The sequence below is a fragment of the Salvelinus alpinus genome, chromosome 23 (assembly GCF_045679555.1).
Source record: "Salvelinus alpinus chromosome 23, SLU_Salpinus.1, whole genome shotgun sequence".
In the NCBI taxonomy this organism is placed as follows: Eukaryota; Metazoa; Chordata; class Actinopteri; order Salmoniformes; family Salmonidae; genus Salvelinus; species Salvelinus alpinus.
The window spans coordinates 22,614,134-22,636,535 of NC_092108.1; the positions used below are offsets into that span (position 1 = coordinate 22,614,134).

Here is a 22,402-nt window from a genome sequence, read left to right on the forward strand (position 1 = left end):
CTGGACCCTAACTACTGAAAGAGCTGCTTCCTGTGCTTGGCCCTCCTATGTTGAACATAATAAACGGCTCTCTATCCACCGGATGTGTACCAAACTCACTAAAAGTGGCAGTAATAAAGCCTCTCTTGAAAAAGCCAAACCTTGACCCAGAAAATATAAAAAACTATCGGCCTATATCGAATCTTCCATTCCTCTCAGAAAAAATTGAAAAAGCTGTTGCGCAGCAACTCACTGCCTTCCTGATGACAAACAATGTATACGAAATGCTTCAGTCTGGTTTTAGACCCCATCATAGCACTGAGACTGCACTTGTGAAGGTGGTAAATTACCTTTTAATGGCGTCAGACCGAGGCTCTGCATCTGTCCTCGTGCTCCTAGACCTTAGTGCTGCTTTTGATACCATCGATCACCACATTCTTTTGGAGAGATTGGAAACCCAAATTGGTCTACACGGACAAGTTCTGGCCTGGTTTAGATCTTATCTGTCGGAAAGATATCAGTTTGTCTCTGTGAATGGATTGTCCTCTGACAAATCAACTGTAAATGTCGGTGTTCCTCAAGGTTCTGTTTTAGGACCACTATTGTTTTCACTATATATTTTACCTCTTGGGGATGTCATTCGAAAACATAATGTTGACTTTCACTGCTATGCGGATGACACACAGCTGTACATTTCAATGAAACATGGTGAAGCCCCAAAATTGCCCTCGCTAGAAGCCTGTGTTTCAGACATAAGAAAGTGGATGGCTGCAAACTTTCTACTTTTAAACTCGTACAAAACAGAGATGCTTGTTCTAGGTCCCAAGAAACAAAGAGATCTTCTGTTGAATCTGACAATTAATCTTGATGGTTGTACAGTCGTCTCAAATAAAACTGTGAAGGACCTCGGCGTCACTCTGGACCCTGATCTCTCTTTTGACGAACATATCAAGACTGTTTCAAGGACAGCTTTTTTCCATCTACGTAACACTGCAAAAATCAGAAACTTTCTGTCCAAAAATGATTCTGAAAAATTAATCCATGCTTTTGTTACGTCTAGGTTAGACTACTGCAATGCTCTACTTTCCGGCTACCCGGATAAAGCACAAAATAAACTTCAGTTAGTGCTAAATACGGCTGATAGAATCCTGACTAGAACCAAAAAAAATTATCATATTACTCCAGTGCTAGCCTCCCTACACTGGCTTCCTGTTAAGGCAAGCGCTGATTTCAAGGTTTTACTGCTAATCTCCAAAGCATTACATGGGCTTGCTCCTACCTATCTTTCCGATTTGGTCCTGCCGTACATACCTACACGTACGCTACGGTCACAAGACGCAGGCCTCCTAATTGTCCCTAGAATTTCTAAGCAAACAGCTGGAGGCAGGACTTTCTCCTATAGAGCTCCATTTTTATGGAATGGTCTGCCTACCCATGTGAGAGACGCAGACTCGGTCTCAACCTTTAAGTCTTTAAGACTCATCTCTTCAGTGGGTCATATGATTGAGTGTAGTCTGGCCCAGGAGTGTGAAGGTGAACGGAAAGGCTCTGGAGCAACGAACCGCCCTTGCTGTCTCTGCCTGGCCGGTTCCCCTCTCTCCACTGGGATTCTCTGCCTCTAACCCTATTACAGGGGCTGAGTCACTGGCTTACTGGTGCTCTTCCATGCCGTCCCTAGGAGGGGTGCGTCACTTGAGTGGGTTGAGTCGCTGACGTGATCTTCCTGTTTGGGTTGGCGCCCCCCCTTGGGTTGTGCCGTGGCGGAGATCTTTGTGGGCTATACTCGGCCTTGTCTCAGGATGGTAAGTTGGTGGTTGAAGATATCCCTCTAGTGGTGTGGGGGCTGTGCTTTGGCAAAGTGGGTGGGGTTATATCCTGCCTGTTTGGCCCTGTCCGGGGGTATCATCGGATGGGGCCACAGTGTCTCCTGACCCCTCCTGTCTCAGCCTCCAGTATTTATGCTGCAGTAGTTTATGTGTTGGGGGGCTAGGGTCAGTCTGTTATATCTGGAGTACTTCTCCTGTCTTATCCGGTGTCCTGTGTGAATTTAAGTATGCTCTCTCTAATTCTCTCTTTCTCTCTTTCTTTCTCTCTCTCTCTCGGAGGACGTGAGCCCTAGGACCATGCCTCAGGCCAACCTGGCATGATGACTCCTTGCTGTCTCCAGTCCACCTTCAACTGTTCTGCTTGCGGCTATGGAACCCTGACCTGTTCACCGGACGTGCTACCTGTCCCAGACCTGCTGTTTTCAACTCTCTAGAGACAGCAGGAGCGGTAGAGATACTCTCAATGATCGGCTATGAAAAGCCAACTGACATTTACTCCTGAGGTTCTGACTTGTTGCACCCTCGACAACTACTTTGGTTATTATTATTTGACCATGCTGGTCATTTATGAGCATTTGAACATCTTGGCCATGTTCTGTTATAATCTCCACCCGGCACAGCCAGAAGAGGACTGGCCACCCCTCATAGCCTGGTTCCTCTCTAGGTTTCTTCCTAGGTTTTGGCTTTTCTAAGGAGTTTTTCCTAGCCACCGTGCTTCTACAACTGCATTGCTTGCTGTTTGGGGTTTTAGGCTGGGTTTCTGTACAGCACTTTGAGATATCAGCTGATGTAAGAAGGGCTATATAAATACATTTGATTTGATTTGATGTTGCTAGAAATGGTTTTAGACTGCCGTCTGAACCTCAATACAAATGTTATTGGAAATGAATCTGCAAACCTAGAAAGAAAAACATCTCACATGTTGTCCTAACTACTGGGATTTATAGGGTTCTAATACATCACATACAATTAAAAAGAGACAACAAAAAACTGTGAAAGTGCATCATGTACCATCAACCCATCAATTCATCCTAGCAGATTGTGACTCTGGCCTCTTCTTTTGTCGAAGAGGGACATCTTGTGGCCTGTTTTTAAATTAACCTAACCTCCTCTGGCCAAGAGAGGGATCAACACATCCACTCTACATTCTACAGATGGAACACAGGGAAACCAATAATAAATTCACATCAAAGACTACTTCCTGCTGTAATGTTATTCATGTAAAATGTACAGTTAGGGTGAATATTGAACCATCCTACCTCAGAAAAATCAAGTACATTTCAAGGAAGAGGACATTTCACATTGTTGGGGATTTTATACAACCGTACAGAACATTTATTTGGAACCATTGCTATTTAAAAGCTTCTTGAAGACTTAACAAAAACTGTCATCTTTTAAAAAGTTCCTATTTAGTTATTCAGTGGGGAACAGGGTCTAAATTCAAAATAATTACTATGTTGCTCTCAAGTCTAAAATGATCTCTCTCCCAGACAGAGAGAGGTTTTTTCAGGTAAGAAAAGGCCAGGAGTCAGTAGCCAGCAGCGTTACTTATTTGAAGTCAAATTGCCAACATCTCTGCCTGAGTGGGTGTTGTGTGTATTCCCTGGGTGAACTGAGCCTGAGCCCCGAGCAGAGCAGAGCAGAGGCAGTCTATATCAATAAATACCAGATGCAGCTGCCTTCACACACCCAGCATGCAGCATTCATCTAAAGGAAACAACCCACTGGGCACAGACATCAGTTCAACATCTACTTTTGATTTACATTTGATTGAGTTGTCAGCAAACCTGAATTCAACGTGAAATCAACAAAACATTTCACCATGTCATTGGATTTAGGTTAAAAGTTGGGTAAAAAAGAATAAGACATGTTGATTCAACGGCATCACAACATTGATTCAACCAGGGGTTTTTCACTAGTGGAAAGTGTTCTGTCTGTCAAAGACTTCTAGTCCATAGCCTGCAGTCACACTTTGAAAGATTCCTCATTCCTTGAATTCTCTCATCCTCTCCAACACATAATCTATTACATGGATCAAGCCCCTTCTGGTGTGGTAGTGCGGTGGTGCTTTCATATATCCCCATGCATTGGGTTTGGGTTGTTCACATTCAACTTTTGAGGTTTCTTCTTGAGATCTGACTTTGAAAACTAGTTTGCTCATTCTACACATAATCAAGTGGACTAAGCACTTGCCTTGTGCATAGTATGCTGTAGCTATTTAAAATCCAATAATATACAGTTATGATTCGACAGGCACTTGTAGCCACAAAACCTGCGCATTAACAATATTTCATTGCCTAATCTAAATGTAAAGCATTTGAAAGAGCATCAGTTACTATAAGTACCTCATCAGTCAACGCGACCAAACTAGGGGAAGTGGGTTCGGAATAATGTGAACTTTCTGGTCATTGTCTCATCTCCCACTTCCCCACAGTACAAGGCCACGAAACCCCTTGGGTAATCTCAATTTACAGGGAAATAGATACACAATACCACGGAAGGTGCTACAAGGCTTTCTTATTGGCTGAGAGGGCTGTGCATGGATCGGAGATTCCATTAGAGGGAAACCAAAGCCAAATATTGACCTGAAGAGATAACAGAGGTAACTCTATATCAAAGGTGATTTGATATCAAATGATGAGAAAGACTCCAGTCTAGTGATTCTGCCCAATGATAATCTGAGGAAAACATTATGTACAAGGTAGACAGTGGATATTGAGCCAACTTCATAAAAACTATAATCTATCTAATATGATAAAATAGCGGTGTGACTGCTATTTGTTGTGGATGAATGTACTCATGCTTGGGTCTAATGTTTCAACCTTACAAAATAATGAGGTGAAATGGTCTGGTCACCTAGCTCTTCCACATTCTGACCTCTGTTCGATGTCTCTGTCTCTCTCTCTCTCACTCTCATAGTCATTGCACTTACACTTAGAGTAACCATAGCTCGCTAGTTCTATGGCCGTGTCTTCATTCTATCTCTGTTGATTCCTGTCTGCTTGTACCCATCCCTTCTCCTTCTCGTATGCTGTAGACATCACAGCCTTATAATCCTTAGACTCCTGCACTCTATTCTGTCCTTCATCTCACTTAATGCCTGTTTCCAGTTGTTTGTAGTTTCCTGGACGGCTGGGCTGCTGGCTGAGCTCCCAGCATTGCTGAGTCACCATGTGCCTGTCAGGCCTAAGCCTCCGTCCCACTTCTCTCACTGGGACTACTATTGCATCTCTCTCTCTCTCTCTCTCTCTCTCTCTCTCTCTCTCTCTCTCTCTCTCTCTCTCTCTCTCTCTCTCTCTCTCTCTCTCTCTCTCGTTCTCTCTCTCTAGTGGTCTTACTCAATTCAATTTTCAATTTAAGGGCTTTATTGGCATGGAAAACATATATTTACATTGCCAAAGCAAGTTAACTAGATAATAAACAAAAGTGATAAAGACATTTCAAATGTCAGATTATGTGCAAATAGTTAAAATACAAAAGGGAAAATAAATCTTTCTGCTGTGATGGCACAATGTGGTATTTCACCCAGTAGATATGGGAGTTTATCAAAATTGGGTTTGTTTTCGTATTCTTTGTGGGTCTGTGTAATCTGATGGAAATATGTTTCTCTAATATGGTCATATATTTGGCATGAGGTTGGGAAGTGCAGCTCAGTTTCCACCTCATTTTGTGGGCAGTGTGCACATAGTCTGCCTTCTCTTGAGAGCCAGGTCTGCCTACGGCGGCCTTTCTCAATAGCAAGGCTATGCTGAGTCTGTACATAGTCAAAGCTTTCCTTAAGTTTGGGTCAGTCACAGTGGTCAGGTATTCTGCCACTGTGTACTCTCTGTTTAGGGCCAAATAGCTTCTAGTTTGCGCAATTTTTTTGTTGATTCTTTCCAATTTGTCAAGTTATTATCTTTTTGTTATCTCATGATTTGGTTGTGTCTAATTGTGTTGCTGTCCTGGGGCTCTGTGTGGTCTGTTTGTGTTTGTGAACGGAGCCCCAGGACCAGCTTGCTTAGGGGACTCTTCTCCAGGTTCATCTCTCTGTAGGTGATGGCTTTGTTAAGGAATGTTTGGGAATTGCTTTCTTTTAGGTGGTTGTAGAATTTAACGGTTAATTTCTGGATTTTGATAATTAGCGGATATTGGCCTAATTCTACTCTGCGTGCATTATTTGGTGTTTTACATTGTACATTTTGGTGTTTGCCCCATTTTGTGAATTCTTAGTTGATGAGCGGACCCCAGACCTCACAACCATAAAGGGCAATGGGTTCTATAACTGATTCAAGTATTTTTTGCCAGATCCTAATTAGTATGTTGAATTTTATGTTCCTTTTGATGGCATAGAAGGCCCTTCTGCCTTGTTTCTCAGATAGTTCACATCTTTGTGCAAGTTACCTGCGCCCTGATGTTTAGGCCGAGGTATGTATAGTTTTTTGTGTGCTCTAGGGCAACGGTGTCTAGATGGAATTTGTATTTGTGGTCCTGACAACTGGACCTTTTTTGGAACACCATTAGTTTTGTCTTACTGAGATTTACTGTCAGGGCCCAGGTCTGACAGAATATGTGCAGAAGATCTAGGTGTTGCTGTAGGCCTTCCTTGATTGGGGACAGAAGCATCAGGTCATCAGCAAACAGTAGACATTTGACTTCAGATTCTAGTAGGGTGAGGCCGGGTGCTGCAGACTGTTCTAGTGCCCTCGCCAATTTGTTGATATATATGTTGAAGAGAGTGGGGCTTAAGCTGGGCCTGTGGAAAGAAATGTGTGTGTTCTTTGCACATTTTAACTGCACACTTGTGTGTGAGGTACTCAGAGTGGTCTTCTGGTCCGACTTAGGAGGCGCGCACACCACCCACTACTTTCGAGTATATTACTCGCTAATGTTCAGCCTCTGGATAATAAAGTTGACAAGCTTAGGGCAAGAATTTCTTTCCAGAGCGACATCAGAGATTGTAACATACTCTGTTTCACGGAAACATGGCTCTCTCGGGATATACTGTCTGAGTACGTCCAGCCAGTTCGGTTCTCAGTTTATCGCAAGACAGGAATAAATATCTCTCCTGGAAGAGGAAGGCCAGGGGTGTATGTATCATGATTAACAATTTATGGTGTGATTGTGATAACATACAGGAACTCAAGTCCTTTTGTTCACCAGACATAGAATACCTCACAATCAAATGCCGACTGTATTATCTCCCAAGAGAATTCTCTTCAGTTATAGTTTCAGCCGTGTATTTCAGCCTCAAGCAGATACCACGATGGGTCTCCAAGAACTTCACTAGACTTTATGCAAACTGGAAACCACATATCCTGAGGCCGCATTTATTGTAGCTGGGGATTTTAACAAAGCAAATTTGAGAAAAAGGCTGCCGAAGTTCTATCAACACATTGACTCAGTACTCGCGCTGCTAAAACACTCGACCACTGCTAATCCAACTTCCGGGATGCCTACAAGGCCCTCCTCCAACCCTCCTTTCGGCAAATCTGACCACAACTCAATTTTCTCCTCCCTTCCTATAGGCAGAAACTCAAACAGGAAGTACCCGTGCTAAGGGCTGACCAATCGGAATCCACGCTTCAAGATTGTTTTGATCATGCGGACTGGGATATGTTCAGTGTAGCCTCCGATAATATCATTGACGATTATACTGATACGGTGACTGAGTTTATCAGGAAGTGTATAGGAGATGTTGTTGTCACGCCCTGACCTTAGAGAGCCTTTTTATTTCTCTATTTGGTTAGGTCGGGGTGTGATTAGGGTGGGCATTCTAGTTTTTCTATTTCTTGGTTGGCTGGGTATGGTTCCCAACCAGAGGCAGCTGTCTATCGTTGTCTCTGATTGGGGATCATACTTGTAATATTTGTGTTGTGGAGAAATGACCAGGCAGGAGACGGGAGTACAGTTAGTTTTCGTTTAGTCAAAACCTCTCGTGCTCTACAGTTCCCGGGCACACTAGTGCGCATGTGCATTTCCTATTAGGTGTAGTAACGTAACACTGTTGTAATACATCACCGCTTAGTAACAGCATAGTAACTAATATAAACAGATGTAGATCCCAGATACTACACTCCTCCCCCATAGTGTTTAACTCCCAGAGAACAAGGTACATATGTTTGGGAACTACTAATGCAATATCTGAACAATGCATTCTTAACATTTTTCAACTACTGGGTTGAAACAGACTTTTCAGAGCCCAGCACAAATCCAGGGGATTATTCTGCCCCGAAGATGGAGTTTGTGTCCTAATAACTAACCCAGGTAATGTCCTTTTTCTTTCCTTTTTTCTAGGACATATTTAAAGTGTTTGTTTGTTTTACTGTCTGTTACCTTAAAACCTCTACCGCTTCTCTCTCCCGGATCCGGGATCCTCCTCATCAAAAAAGCTGACTAGCATAGCCTAGCCTAACGGGACAGGGATATCATATAATATAATTTCATGAAATCACAAGTCCAATACAGCAAATGAAAGATAAACATCTTGTGAATCCAGCCATCATTTCCGATTTTTAAAATGTTTTACAGCAAAAACACAATATGTATTTATATTAGCTAACCACAATAGCCAAACACACAACGGCATATTTTCACCATGTTTCCACCGCATAGGTAGCCTTCACAAAACCCACAAATAGAGATAAAATTCATCACTAACCTTGAATAACTTCATCAGTCTTATAACATCATGTTATACAATACATTTATGTTTTGTTCGAAAATGTGCATATTTATAGCTACAAATCCTGGTTTTACATTGCAGCCACCATCACAAATAGCACCAAAGCAGGCAGAATAATTACAGAGAGCAACGTGAAATACATAAATACTCATCATAAAACATTTATGAAAAATACATGGTGTACAGCAAATGAAAGATAAACATCTTGTGAATCCAGCCAATATTTCCAGCGGGAAATATTCCAGTTTTACAGCGAAAACACAATATATATTTCTATTAGCTCACTACAGTAGCCAAACACACAACGCAATTTACTCCCCGCCAAAATAGCTTGCACAAAACCGACAAAATAGAGATAAAATTAATCACTAACCTTGAATAACTTCATCAGTCTTATAACATCATGTTATACAATACATTTATGTTTTGTTCGAAAATGTGCATATTTAGAGCTGCAAATCCTGGTTATACATTGTGAATACGTAGCAACGATTCACCAGAATGTCCGGAGATATTTTGGACACTCACCTAATCTGACCAAAGAACTCATCATAAACTTTACATAAAAATACTTGTTGTATGGCAAATGAAAGACACTGGTTCTTAATGCAACCGCTGTGTTAGATTTTTTTAAATAACTTTACCACAACATACAGCATGCGTTATTGTGAGACAGCGCTCACCTATTCTCCGCGGTGTTGGAGTCAACATATTACACAGAAATACGAAATAACATCATAAATGTTGTCTTACTTTTGCTGTTCTTCCATCAGAATGTTGTGCAAGGAGTCCTAGGTCCAGAATAAATCGTTGTTTGGTTTTAGAATGTCCATTTCTTCTGTCGAATTAGCAACTTTGGCTAGCCATGTCGAGCTCACGTGTCCATCATCTCTCGACGCATGGCACGAAAAATTCCAAAATTCCCAATAAACGTTGAATAAACTCGGTTGAAAAATCCTACTTTATGATGTTTTTCTCATATGTATCAAATAAAATCAGAGCCGGAGCAATTTGCCGTGTATACCGAACGCTCTTCAGAAGACAATGTCGAGGTCCCCTGCGCGCCGTCGAAAACAAACAAAATACCGGACCTGCCACTCCAAAAGCTCTTATTCGGCCTCAGATCAAGCTAGACACCCCATTCAACCTTCCACTGCCTGTTGACATCTAGTGGAAGGCGTATGAAGTGCATACATATCAATAAATAAAAGCCAGTTGAATAGGCAGGCCCTGAAACAGAGCCTCGTTTTCAGATTTTTCACTTCCTGTATGGAAGTTTGCTGCCAAATGAGTTCTGTTTTACTCACAGATATAATTCAAACAGTTTTAGAAACTTCAGAGTGTTTTCTATCCAATAGTAATAATAATATGCATATTGTATGATCTAGAACAGAGTACGAGTCCGTTTAATTTGGGCACGATTTTTTCCAAAGTGAAAACAGTGCCCCCCTATCTCAACTCACAGGTGAAGCTTTTGAGGTGCCCTTCGCTGTCGAATAGGATATCTCCGCTCCTCCTGGGCTTCCGGTGGTGGGCCAGGTTCAGGTGGAAGGTCAGGCTCTGTCTCTCCCGTACGTCCACAGTCAGGAGAATAGTCCTGGGGGTCGTTATTGTTCTTGTTCTCTCGGCGTGTCTCTGCTGGGGCGTTGGACCGTAGCAGATGATCCACATGAACGTTGACCTGGCGATGACCAATTTGGACTTGGTAAGTCAAAGGTCCTTTGCGTTGCAAGATCACACCTGAGTTCCACAGGCGCTTGGGGTGTCTGAAATCACGTACCATCACCCTCTCTCCCTCTTTGAATTCTCTGACAGTCTTTGAGTGTCTGTCATGAGCTTTGTTCTGCTGTAGCTGGTGCTTTGCCACAGTGCTTGACAAGTCTGGTTTCAACAATGTCAGGCGGGTACGTGGTTGGCGTCTCAGAAACAGTTCAGCTGGTGTACATTCCGTTACTGTGTGTGGTGTGTTACGGTAAGTAAACAGGAACCGGGGAAGTCTTTGCTGGATGGGCACAGACTGAACCTCGAGTCTAGTCCTTCTTAAAGGTTTACACGGCTCTCTCCGCTGCTCCGTTTGATGCCGGATGGTAAGGTGGTGACAGGATGTGCCTTACTCCATTGTTCTTGAGAAACATTTCAAAATCGTTTGACGTGAAAGGAGGGCCATTGTCCGATATGAGCTCCTTGACGAGTCCAAAGGATGCGAACAGGTGTCTGAGAAGATTGATGGTCTTCTCAGCTGTGGTCAGTTGAGTAGGGAACACTTCTATCCACTTGGAATGGACATCGACGACAACAAGGAAATGTTGCTTGTCAATCTCGGCGTAATCCACATGGATGCGTTCCCAAGGTGTAGCAGCCCAGGACCATGGATGAAGAGGTGCAGCAGCAGGCTTGTTGCGAACAGCTTCACAAGGTGAGCAGTGGCCTACATGCTGTTGAATGTCCTGATCCAGTCCAGGCCACCACAGATAACTGCGAGCGAGTGCTTTCATTCGAGTGATCCCTAGGATGTCCCTCATGCAGGTCAGATAGCAGTCTCCTCTGGAATTTGTGAGGTACCACCACCCTTGATCCCCACAGAACACATCCTTGATCAGTGGACAACTGGTCTTTCTTGTCGATGAATGGACGAAGGTTATCGTCATTTACGAAGGTTGGCCAACCGCCTAATGTTAAGTCCAAGACTTTGGAAAGCACTGGATCTTTCCTTGTTTCCTCTGCTATGTCTGAAGCAGATATGGGCAGTTCGTCAATGAGAGAGATCTGGAAGACTGCTCTATCATCTTCACTGTCGGAGTCACTATTGCATGGTAGTCTTGATAGTGCATCTGCATTTGCATGATCACTGGATCGTCTGTACTCAATCTCGTAGTCGTAGGCTAACAATATCAGAGCCCAACGTTGCATTCGAAGTGCAGCAAGGGTTGGTATAGCTGATTTTGGTCCAAGGATGGCCAACAGAGGCTTGTGATCTGTCAGCAGTTGGAACTTCCTTCCGTACAGGTATTTGTGAAACTTCTTCACTCCGAATATTATGCTCAGGGCTTCCTTCTCAATTTGAGCATAATTTTTCTCACTTGGTGACAGAGTCCGTGATGCAAATGCAATAGGGTGTTCTTCACCTGACGATAGAACATGTGAGATGACGGCTCCTACTCCGTATGGAGATGCATCACACGCGAGTCTCAGCTTCATCTCTGTGTTGTAGTGGGCAAGCCACTTGCTCTTTAGCAGACGCTGTTTGCAAGTCTTGAATGCTTCTTCGCATTGTGGGGACCAATTCCACTTTGTATCGGCCTGCAGCAGTTGGTGAAGCGGATGCAACAATGTGGACAAGTTTGCCACAAACTTTCCGTAATAGTTCAGGAGCCCCAAAAATGACCTCAGCTCTGAGATATAAGGTGCTCTCCAATGGTCGGTGCTGACACGAGGATGTCGTCCATGAAGCACACAACGTTGTCTATACCGTCCAAGATCTGATCCATTGTGTGTTGGAATATCGCTGGAGCTGTCGAGATTCCATAGGCCAAGCGATTGAATCTGAATAGCCCCTTGTGTGTACTGATGGTCAGATACTGTTCTGACTCCGGATCCAGCTTCAGTTGCTGATAAGCGAATGCCAGGTCCAGCTTACTGAAAACCTTTCCACCAGCTAGAGTGGCAAACAGATCTTCAGCGTTTGGTAGTGGATATTCCTCTGGTAGTATGCAGCGATTTACTGTGACCTTGTAGTCACATTCTGACGGTCTTGTCTTTCTTTGGGACAACAACAATCGGAGCGGCCCAGTCGCTCCTCGCTACTTTCGTGATTATGTTATTCTTCTGTAGGCGGTCCAGTTCCTTCTCTACTGCTTCCTTAAGAGCATAGGGAACTGGACGTGGTTTGTGAAAGATAGGCTTGGTTCCTTCTTGCACTCTGACTTTTGCTGTGAAGTCTTGTATTTCGCCGTAGCCATCTTTGAAAAGTTCTTTGTGCTTCTCCAGCATGTTAGTGAGTGTAGCCTGACTCACTGGTTTGTCCTTTCTCAGACTGAAGATTTCTCCCCAGTTCAACTTTATCTTTTGTAGCCAGTTTCTGCCTAGCAAGGCTGATTTTTCTCCTTTAACAATGACAAGCGGTAGCGTACACTCCTTCCCCTCATACCGGACTGGTACCTGGATCTGCCCTAACACAGGAATAGTGTCACCAGTGTATGAAGAAAGGCGGATGGACGCTGGCTGAAGAGGGCACTCTTTCAGTTTTTCTTTGTAGAGTCTCTCTGGAACCAGAGATACAGACGCTCCGGTGTTCAGCTGCATTTTTACTGGTTTTCCCGCTAACTCCATGTTGAGATAGATTCCATCTTTTTGTTGTTGAGCTGTGTACACTGTGAACAGTTCCAATACTGTTTCAGTTGTACCTTCCTCTTCTTGTGCTGCGTATGACACTTTGTGCGCTCTTGCTGTGCGTTTTGAGGCTTTACACACTCTCTGTAAATGTCCAACCTTTCCACAATTGTGGCACTTTACATTTTGGAATCGACATTCACTGTGCTGATGATTATCTCCCCCACATCTGTAGCAACTTGGCTTAGACCTTTGAGATGTGGGCTGCTTTGTTCTTGTGTAACCTTGAGGACGGGACTGAGAAAAGTGTGACTTTTGTGAGCCTTTTTCACCACGTGCATCACTGACCTTGTGAACACCTTTCTGACGTTCTGCATATCCCGATAGCTCAATAGTATCCCTGTGGGCAAGCTCGAGTCCAAGTGCGATATCACAGGCTTTCCGAAAGGTCAGGTCCTTCTCTGACAGAAGCCTTCTGTGATATGCTTCACCTGTGAGACCACATACAAACTTGTCTCGAAGAGCATCATCAAGAAATTGTGCAAACTCACATGTACTTGCCAGCCTTTTCAAAGCAAGGATGTAGTCAGCCACGGTTTCCCCTTGACTCTGGTGACGTTGGTAAAATCTGAAACGTTCTGCAATGAGAATTGGCTTAGGCTTGAAATGCCTTGAAAGAGTTTCAGTCAGTTCTGCATAGTTCAACTCCACTGCTTTTATTGGTTCAATGAGAACTTTCAGCAATCCATACTCAGTTGGACCCAAAACACTGAGAAATACGTCTGCTTTCTTTTCATCTTTGATTTCATTTGCAGCTAGCCAACGCTCAAAACGCTCCAAATAGGAATCAAAATCCTCTTTTGTAGCCTCAAACTCTGGTACTTGACCAATGGTTGCCATTTTCACAGTTAATTGTTCAGATTCCTTATTCCTTGTATTCCTTAATTTTCTTAATTTTCATCTAATTCTTCACTTTAGAAGTTTCTGCAATTACTTCAGTCACTGCACTCATTTTTAATAATGTACACACCGTGTTACATTCCTTCTTCCTTTTTTTTTTCTTCTTGACAATATTTCTCCACTGAGATCGCCTAATTTCAATGGGTTCAATTACAGTTTTTTTTATTTTTATTTAACCACCAGAGGGCAGTGTCGCTATTCTGGACTCCAATAGTCTTGCTACTTGGCAGCTCCTGAACACTGTACCTGCTAGCAGTGCTTAGCCTTTTTTTACTGGCGAAAGAAAATAAAAAATAACTGACTAATTACATAATTATTTTGAGTTTCATTACTCACGCAACATTCTTCCCTTCAAGCAATGTCCGTTAAAGAAGTTTAATCACCTCGTCGCCACTGTAATATTTGTGTTGTGGAGAAATGACCAGGCAGGAGACAGGAGTACAGTTAGTTTTCGTTTAGTCAAAACCTCTCGTGCTTTACAGTTCCCCTGGCACACTAGTGCGCATGTGCATTTCCTATTAGGTGTAGTAACGCAACACTGTCGTAATACGTCACCGCTTAGTAACAGCATAGTAACTAATATAAACAGATGTAGATCCCAGATACTACAATACTTAGGCAGCCTTTTTTCCACCTTTAGTTTGTGGGATCTTGTTTGTGTGTAGTTGCTTTCTGCACTGCATGTAGCTTCACGTTCGGTTGTAGTTTATTGTTTTTTCGTGTTCATCAAAATAAATGATGTACACTTACGACGCTGCACCTTGGTCTCCTCATTCAAATGACGAGCGTGACAGTTGTACCCACTGTGACTATTAAAACCTAGCCTAACCTGGATAGATGGCCGCAATCACACAAAACTGAAAGTGCAAACCACCTCATTTAACCATGGCAAGGTGACTGGAAATATGGCAGAATACAAACAGTGTAGTTATTCCCTCCGCAAGGCAATCAAACAAGCAAAACGTCAGTATAGAGACAAACTGGAGTCACAATTCAACAGCTTAGAAATGAGACGTATGTGGCAGGGTCTACTAACAATCACGGACTACTAAAGGAAAACCAGCCACGTCGCGGACACCGACGACTTGCGTCCGGACAAGCGAAACACCTTCTTCGCCTGCTTTAAGGATAACACAATGCCATCGACACGGTCCGCTACCAAGGACTGTGGGCTCTCATTCTCCGTGGCCGATGTGAGTGAGATGTTTAAGCGTGTTAACCCTCGCAAGGCTGCCGGCCCAAACGGCAACCCTAGCCACATCCTTTGAGCATGCACAGACCAGCTGGCTGGTGTGTTTACGGACATTCAATCTCTCCCTATCCCAGTCTGCTGTCCCCACATGCTTCAAGATGGCTACCATTGTTCCTGTACCCAAGAAAGCAAAGGTAACTGAACCAAATTACTATCCCCCCTTAGCACTCACTTCTGTCATCATGAAGTGCTTTGAGAGTCAAGGATCATATCACCTCTACCTTACCTGCCACCCTAGACCCTCTTCAATTTGCTTACCACTCCAACAGATCCACAGACGATGCATTCGCCATCACACTGCACACTGCCCTATCCTATCTGGACAAGAGGAATACCTATGTAAGAATGCTGTTCATTGACTATAGCTCAGCATTCAACATCATAGTACCTTCCAAGCTCATCATTAAGCTCGAGGCCCTGGGTCTGAACCCATCCCTGTGCAACTTGGGTCCTGGACTTCCTGATGGGCCGCCCCCCAGGTGGTGAAGGTAAAAAACAACACCTCCACATCGCTGATCCTCAACACTGGAGCCCAACAAGGGTGCGTGCTCAGCCCCTTCCTGTACTCCCTGTTCACCCATGACTGTGTGGTGCCAGGAAAATAACCTATCACTCAACATCAACAAAACAAAGGTGTCACGAATCCCGCTTCCTGAGTCTGTTTTTGCCTGTGTTTTGTCCTGGAGTGTTTTTCCGGTGTCCTGGAACGTACCCTGTCTGGTTGCCGGGCGACGTAGCTAGTTGGGAGATCTCTGATTACCCGCACCTGTATCCCATCAGCTATCTGCACACCTGGTCCTGATCATCACCCCTCCACTTCATAAGCTCTGACCTGCCATCCATTCCCTGCCGGATCGTTAGCCATGAACAGTATGTTGTGCCAGCGTATCAGCCTCCAGTTTGATAGAGTTTGTTTTGTTGTTTTGTACGTCTTGCTTGCCTTGAACTTACCTCCGTTTGTTCTGTCTACAGTCATTCACCCGGAACACTCACCCCATCCCTGCCTGGTCGTCGGTGGCTTCTGTTACTCCCTTGGATCTGCCTATTCACTCCCATCAACTCACCTCCGCTGCCCGCTCCGCCACCTGGATCTTTCTACCTCTACGTTTAAACTTGTAAATAAATACTCACCTTCGTCCTACTCTCCTTGTCCTGGTCTGCTTCTGGGTTCTACTTTAGAAAACCGTGACAAAAGGAGATGATTGTGGACTTCAGGAAAGAGCAGAGGAAGCACCCCCATATCCACATCGATGGGATCGCTGTGGAGAAAGTGGAAAGCTTCATGTTCCATGGCGTACACATCACTGACAAACGGAAATGGTCCACCCACACAGACAGTGTGGTGAAGAAGGTGCAACAGCGCTTCTTCAACCTCAGGAGGCTGAAGAAATGTGTGTTGACACCTAAAACCCTCACAAACCATTACAGATGCACAATTGAGAGCATCTTGTCAGTCTGTATCACCGCCTGGTATGGCAACTGCACCGCCTGCAACTGCAGGGCTCTCCAGAGGGTGGTGCGGTCTGCCCAACGCATCACCGGGGGCAAACACCTACCCTCCAGGACACCTACAGCACCCGATGTCACAGGAAGGCCAAAAAGATCATCAAGGGCAACAACCACCCGAGCCACTGCCTGTTCACCCCGCTATCATCCAGAAGGCGAGGTCATTACAGGTGCATCAAAGCTAGGACAGAGAGACTGAAAAACAGCTTCTATCTCAAGGCCATCAGACTGTTAAATAGCCTTTGTACATAGACTTGAAATCACTGGCCACTTTAAATGGAACACTCGTGACTTTAATTATGTTTACATATTTTGCATTACTCACCTCATATACTCTAATCTATACAATTCTACTCTATCTTAGTCTATGCCGCTCTGACATTGCTCGTCCATATATTTATATATTCTTAATTCCATTCCTTTACTTAGATTTGTGTGTATTGGTAGGGAAAGGGAAAGGGGGATACCTAGTCAGTTGTACAACTGAATGCCTTCAACTGAAATGTGTCTTCCACATTTAACCCATCTGAATCAGAGAGGTGCGGGGGGTTGCCTTAATCGACATCCACGTCTTTGGGTCCCGAGGAACAGTGCCTTGATCAGGGGCAGAACAACAGATTTTTAACTTATTGGCTCGGGGATTCGATCCAGCAGCCTTTTGGTTACTGGCCCAATGCTCTGGTTATCCTTTCTAGGACATGTGTTCCGCTAGCGGAACCCCTGACAATATTCCGCTGAAAAGGCAGCGCGGGAAATTCAAAAATATTTTTTAGAAATATGTAACTTTCACACATTAACAAGTCCAATAGAGTCCAAATGAAAGATAAACATCTTGTTAATCTACCCATCATGTCCGGTTTAAAAAATGTTTCACAGCGAAAACACAACATATGATTATGTTAGATCACTGCCAAGTCCAAAAAACACACAGCCATTTTCCCAGCCAAAGTTAGGAGTCACAAAAAGCAGAAATAGAGATAAAATGAATCACTAACCTTTGATGATCTTCATCAGATGACACTCATAGGACATCATGTTACACATTACATGTATGTTTTGTTCGATAATGTGCATATTTATATCCAAAAATCTTAGTTTACATTGGCGCCATGTTCAGAAATGCCTCCAAAATATCCAGAGAAATTGCAGGGAGCCACATCTAATAACAGAAATACTCATCATACACTTTGATGAAAGATACATGTTTTACATAGAATTAAAGATACACTTGTTCTTAATGCAACCGCTGTGTCAGATTTTTAAAAAACTTTACGGAAAAAGCACACCATGCAATAATCTGAGACGGCGCTCAGATATAAACAACATTTCTCCGCTATGTTGGAGTCAACAGAAATACGAAATTACATCATAAATATTCTCTTACCTTTGATGATCTTCATCAGAATGCACTCCCAGGAATCCTAGTTCCACAATAAATTGTTGTTTTGTTCGATAATGTCAATTATTTATGTCCAAGTAGCTACTTTTGCTAGCACGTTTAGTACACATGTCCAAACGCTCGCGCAGATCCAGGCGAACTCGGACGGAAACTTCAAAAATGTATATTATAGGTCGAATAAACTGGTCAAACTAAGTAGAGAATCAATCTTCAGGATGTTGTTATCATAAATATCCAATAACGTTCCAACCAGAAAATTCCTTTGTGTCTCTAGAAGTAATGGAACGCAAGACGATATCATTTGGAATGCGCATGACCAGGAACTGGCACTCTGCCAGACCAGTGACTGAAACAGCTCCCATCCGGCCCCACATCACAGTAGACGCTTCATTCAATGTTTTACAGACTGTTGACATCTAGTGGAAGGCATAGGAAGTGCAAACAGATCCATATTCCACTGGGATTTCAATAGGCGATGAGTTGAAAATTGACCAGCCTCAGAATTTCCACTTCCTGTTTGGAAGTTTGCCTGCCATATGAGTTCTGTTATACTCACAGACATAATTCAAACAGTTTTAGAAACTTCAGAGTGTTTTCTATCCAATAGTAATGATAATATGCATATATTAGCATCTGGGACAGAGTAGGAGGCAGTTCACTCTGGGCACACTATTCATCAAAAGTGAAAATGCTGCCCCCTATCCCTAAAAAGTTATATGTTGTGAAATTGTTAGATATTACTTGTTAGATATCACTGCAGTATCAGAGCTAAAATCACAAGCATTTTGTTACACCCACAGTAACATCTGCTAAACATGTGTATGTGACCAATAAAATTTGATTTGTGTATATGGATTTTATAATGTTTTTCCCCCAACACCACTTTGCATCCATTTGTATAATAGACACTCATGCCAAATTGAGTCAAAAGCTTTTTGAAATAAGCAAAGCATGAGAAGACTGCCTTTGTTTTGGTTTGTTTGTTTGTCAATTAGGGTGTGCAGGGTGAATACGTGGTCTGTCGTACGGTAATTTGGTAAAATGCCAATTTGACATTTGCTTAGTACATTGTTTGAGTGTATGAGCGTGCTAATGATAATGCAGAGGATTTTCCCAAGGTTGCTGTTGACGCATATCCCACGGTAGTTATTGGGGTCAAATTTGTCTCCACTTTTGTGTGTTGGGGTGATCAGTCCTTAGTTCCAAATATTGGGGAAGATGCCAGAGCTGAGGATGATGTAAAAGAGCTTAAGTATAGCAAATTGGAATTTGAGGTCTGTATATTTTATCATTTCATTTAGGATACCATCAACACCACAGGCCTTTTTGGGTTGTAGTTTTTGCATTTTGTCTTGTAGTTCATTCAACGTAATTGGAGAATCCAGTGGATTCTGGTAGTCTTAAATAGTTCATTCTAAGATTTGTATTTGATCATGTTTATGTTTTTGCTGTTTGTTCTTTGTTATAGGGCCAAAAAGATTGGAGAAGTGGTTTATTCTGCGTTGTGTACTTTTAATTAGGACGCTGCCACAACTGACGGTCTGCTCGTTGAAATATTTTTATTTGCCCTGCACACGAAGAGACAACACACATTATGTTACCCTTGGCGCAGTCACAGCTCAGGCACCTTGCTAGCCGAAGGTCAGGCAAAAGAGCGCCAAAAGGAAATAACAGGTGCTACGTGCACACATTCGATGCACAACAGCACACCATACAAGTAAAATTATACAGAACATAATTCGGACAAAATAAAAGACATACCTGCACACGAAGAGACAACACACATTATGTTACCCTTGGCGCAGTCACAGCTCAGGCACCTGCGCAAGCACATGGACTCACTCAAACACTGTCCCAAGTACTCACAAGTTACAATAGATACCCTAGTTAGCGAGCTTTGTGAAACTTGTTAACATAAATCTTTATATTATCCACATTATAACAAACTTATGGTTGCAAAACAGTACATTGTGTAACATTATAACGGTTTTATATTAAACAGTTTCGGAGCCAAGGACAACATACCTTGCTAGCCGAAGGTCAGGCAAAAGAGAACGATGAAGGGGTATGGAAATACAGATAACCCGCGATGGGCCAAACCAAAATATACACAACTTTTACAATCACATGTATGTACAATATTGGTATGAAAAAATGTTTGTACACCAAATAAAAACATTAGCTATGCAGCTGTAATTAAATAAAAAAAATACACTGAATTATTATTATTATTATCAAATTATTAACATCCCCTCTTGACCTGGCCTATTTGAATTGGTCCTTGTGTGCAATTTGGTGCGTAATCTAGGGGAACAACATCACACTGCTACACATACATCTCCATTTTGGATAGCTAATTCTTTCCCAGAAGTGGTTAGAGTCTATGGATTCTTCTTCTTCAGCTGATTTCTGACGTGCTGTTCCTTCTTTTTCTGTAGTGTATTTCTGTATTGTTTTAGTGATTCACCATAGTAAAGGCGTAGGCTCAGGTTTTCTGGGTCTCTATGTTTTTGGTTGGATAGGTTTCTCAATTTCTTTTTTAGGTTTTTGCCTTCTTCATCAAACCATTTGTCATTGTTGTTAATTTTTCTTAAGTTTTCTGCTTGAATTTTTTTTATTTGATAGGGAAGCTGAGGGGTAAAATATACTGTTTAGGTTTTCTACTGCCAAGTTTACAGCTTCACTATTACAGTGAAACGTTTTGTCCACGAAGTTGTCTAAAAGGGGTTGAATTTGTTGTTGCCTAATTGTTTTTTGGTAGGTTTGCACACTACTTTCCTTCCATCTATAGCATTTCTTAATATTATTCAGTTCCTTTGGCTTTCATGCCTCATAATTTAGTATTGCTCTGTTCAAGTAGACTGTGATTTCTCTCTGTCTGCCACCCTGGTGTCACCCCCACCCCCTCTCTCTCTGACAGACCAGAGGTGGCATTCCCATTCCAAACCCTTTTCTCACCCCAACCCGAGGCCGCCCAACAGTAAATTAAGGTAGCTCGCTATATTGCAAGAAGTGAATGAATAACATATTTGGAGGTGCTGGAGCACAAGGACTGTCTGGGAGACACAGACACCGCAACGCTGCAAAACATCCACCCGAAGGCATTTTAAAAGTTATCCTTATCCTCATAAGAGACAACCTGAGACGTCGACGGATTGGAAACATCAATCAGAACACACAAAATAATCGATTACAGATAAATGCGTTAGTGTATTTACCCACCATCTTGGCACATCGTTGGTACACTGATGCGCAAACCCAACGTTTGATAGCGATGACATTACGCAACGCCAACTTCAGCCTGAGCACAGCATGTATTCACTGACAGCCAGGCTGATTTATGTGATCAGGATTCTCGCTCCCTGCTTCAGACCTGTGAGTCAGGTTGAGCCAAACACAGATGCCTCTGAGTATTAATGAGCCTATCCATCAAACTCCACCTCAGAAGACAGCAGATCTGGGTTTAAATACTATTTGAAGTCTTTTAAATATTGTTAATGTTCGCTTTAGCCTGCCTAGAGGGCCAGATGGGAGGGATTTATTGTGTTGTGAATATTCTATTGGATCCATTGCGCCAGCCAAGCTAAATCATGCCCTGATAAAGTATTTGAAAATGCTTCAAATTGTATTTGAACCCAGGTCTGGAAGACAGCCGCTATGTGATACAATGAGTGGGCAGGGTGAGATAGGTTCACTTTGATAATTAAATAAGGGGTTAAAATTTTTTATTTGGGCCGATCTACAAACGTCTCTGTTTAAATGTTTGGAGACTCATGCAATCTTTTTGTTTAATTTAAGATGGAATACTTCATAAGACCTATTAGAAAGGGCATGTACACACCCGAACGTGCGCGCACACACACACACACGCACACACGTACTGTACAAAACACACACACACCTTTGCTGCAGATATAAAATGCTTACTGTGGCATTACAGTAAAATGTACATGACACCAAAAATAAGTCACAGATTCACATTTGTAAAACCAGGCAGTAGGATATATTTTAGTTTCTCTAATAATGACTACAACAGCGTCCAGGGAGAGACAATATCATTGAAGCGTTTGTACTTAATACGGCAACACATTTATATTTAGCTTTTGGCTGAAATACATCTCTGCCATCTGCCAGCATCTTTCTACTTGATACTGTTTCTTCTCCAGTGAATTCCTGCACCCAGAAACATTCCTTCACTACTTGCAGAGGACATAATTATTCCTGCTGCCCTGATATTTCTCTCCCAGACTCCTCAATATTATCGCACCAATATCTAACTCATTAACGGAAACATCTGCCGTTTCCCCAACTGCTGTAGTCATGCTGTGACATGGCTCATGCTCCTCCTCTCTCTCTCTCTCTGTCTCTCTCTCTCTCTCTCTCTCTCTCACACACACACACACACACACACACACACACACACACACACACACACACACACACACACACACACACACACACACACACACACACACACACACACACAC

At 42.9% G+C, this 22,402-nt stretch overlaps 1 protein-coding gene and 1 long non-coding RNA gene across 3 annotated transcripts in view; one reads left to right on the forward strand and one right to left on the reverse strand.

The window, feature by feature from the left end:
* Nucleotides 1–22,402, reverse strand: part of LOC139550587 (acid-sensing ion channel 1C-like) — an 81,138-nt gene that overhangs the window by 44,140 nt on the left and 14,596 nt on the right. The gene's annotated exons all lie outside the window — the stretch shown is intronic.
* Nucleotides 15,584–16,151, forward strand: LOC139550590 (uncharacterized). The gene is made up of 2 exons (XR_011670082.1): nucleotides 15,584–15,880; nucleotides 15,983–16,151. It is a non-coding gene; the product is annotated as an uncharacterized lncRNA (long non-coding RNA).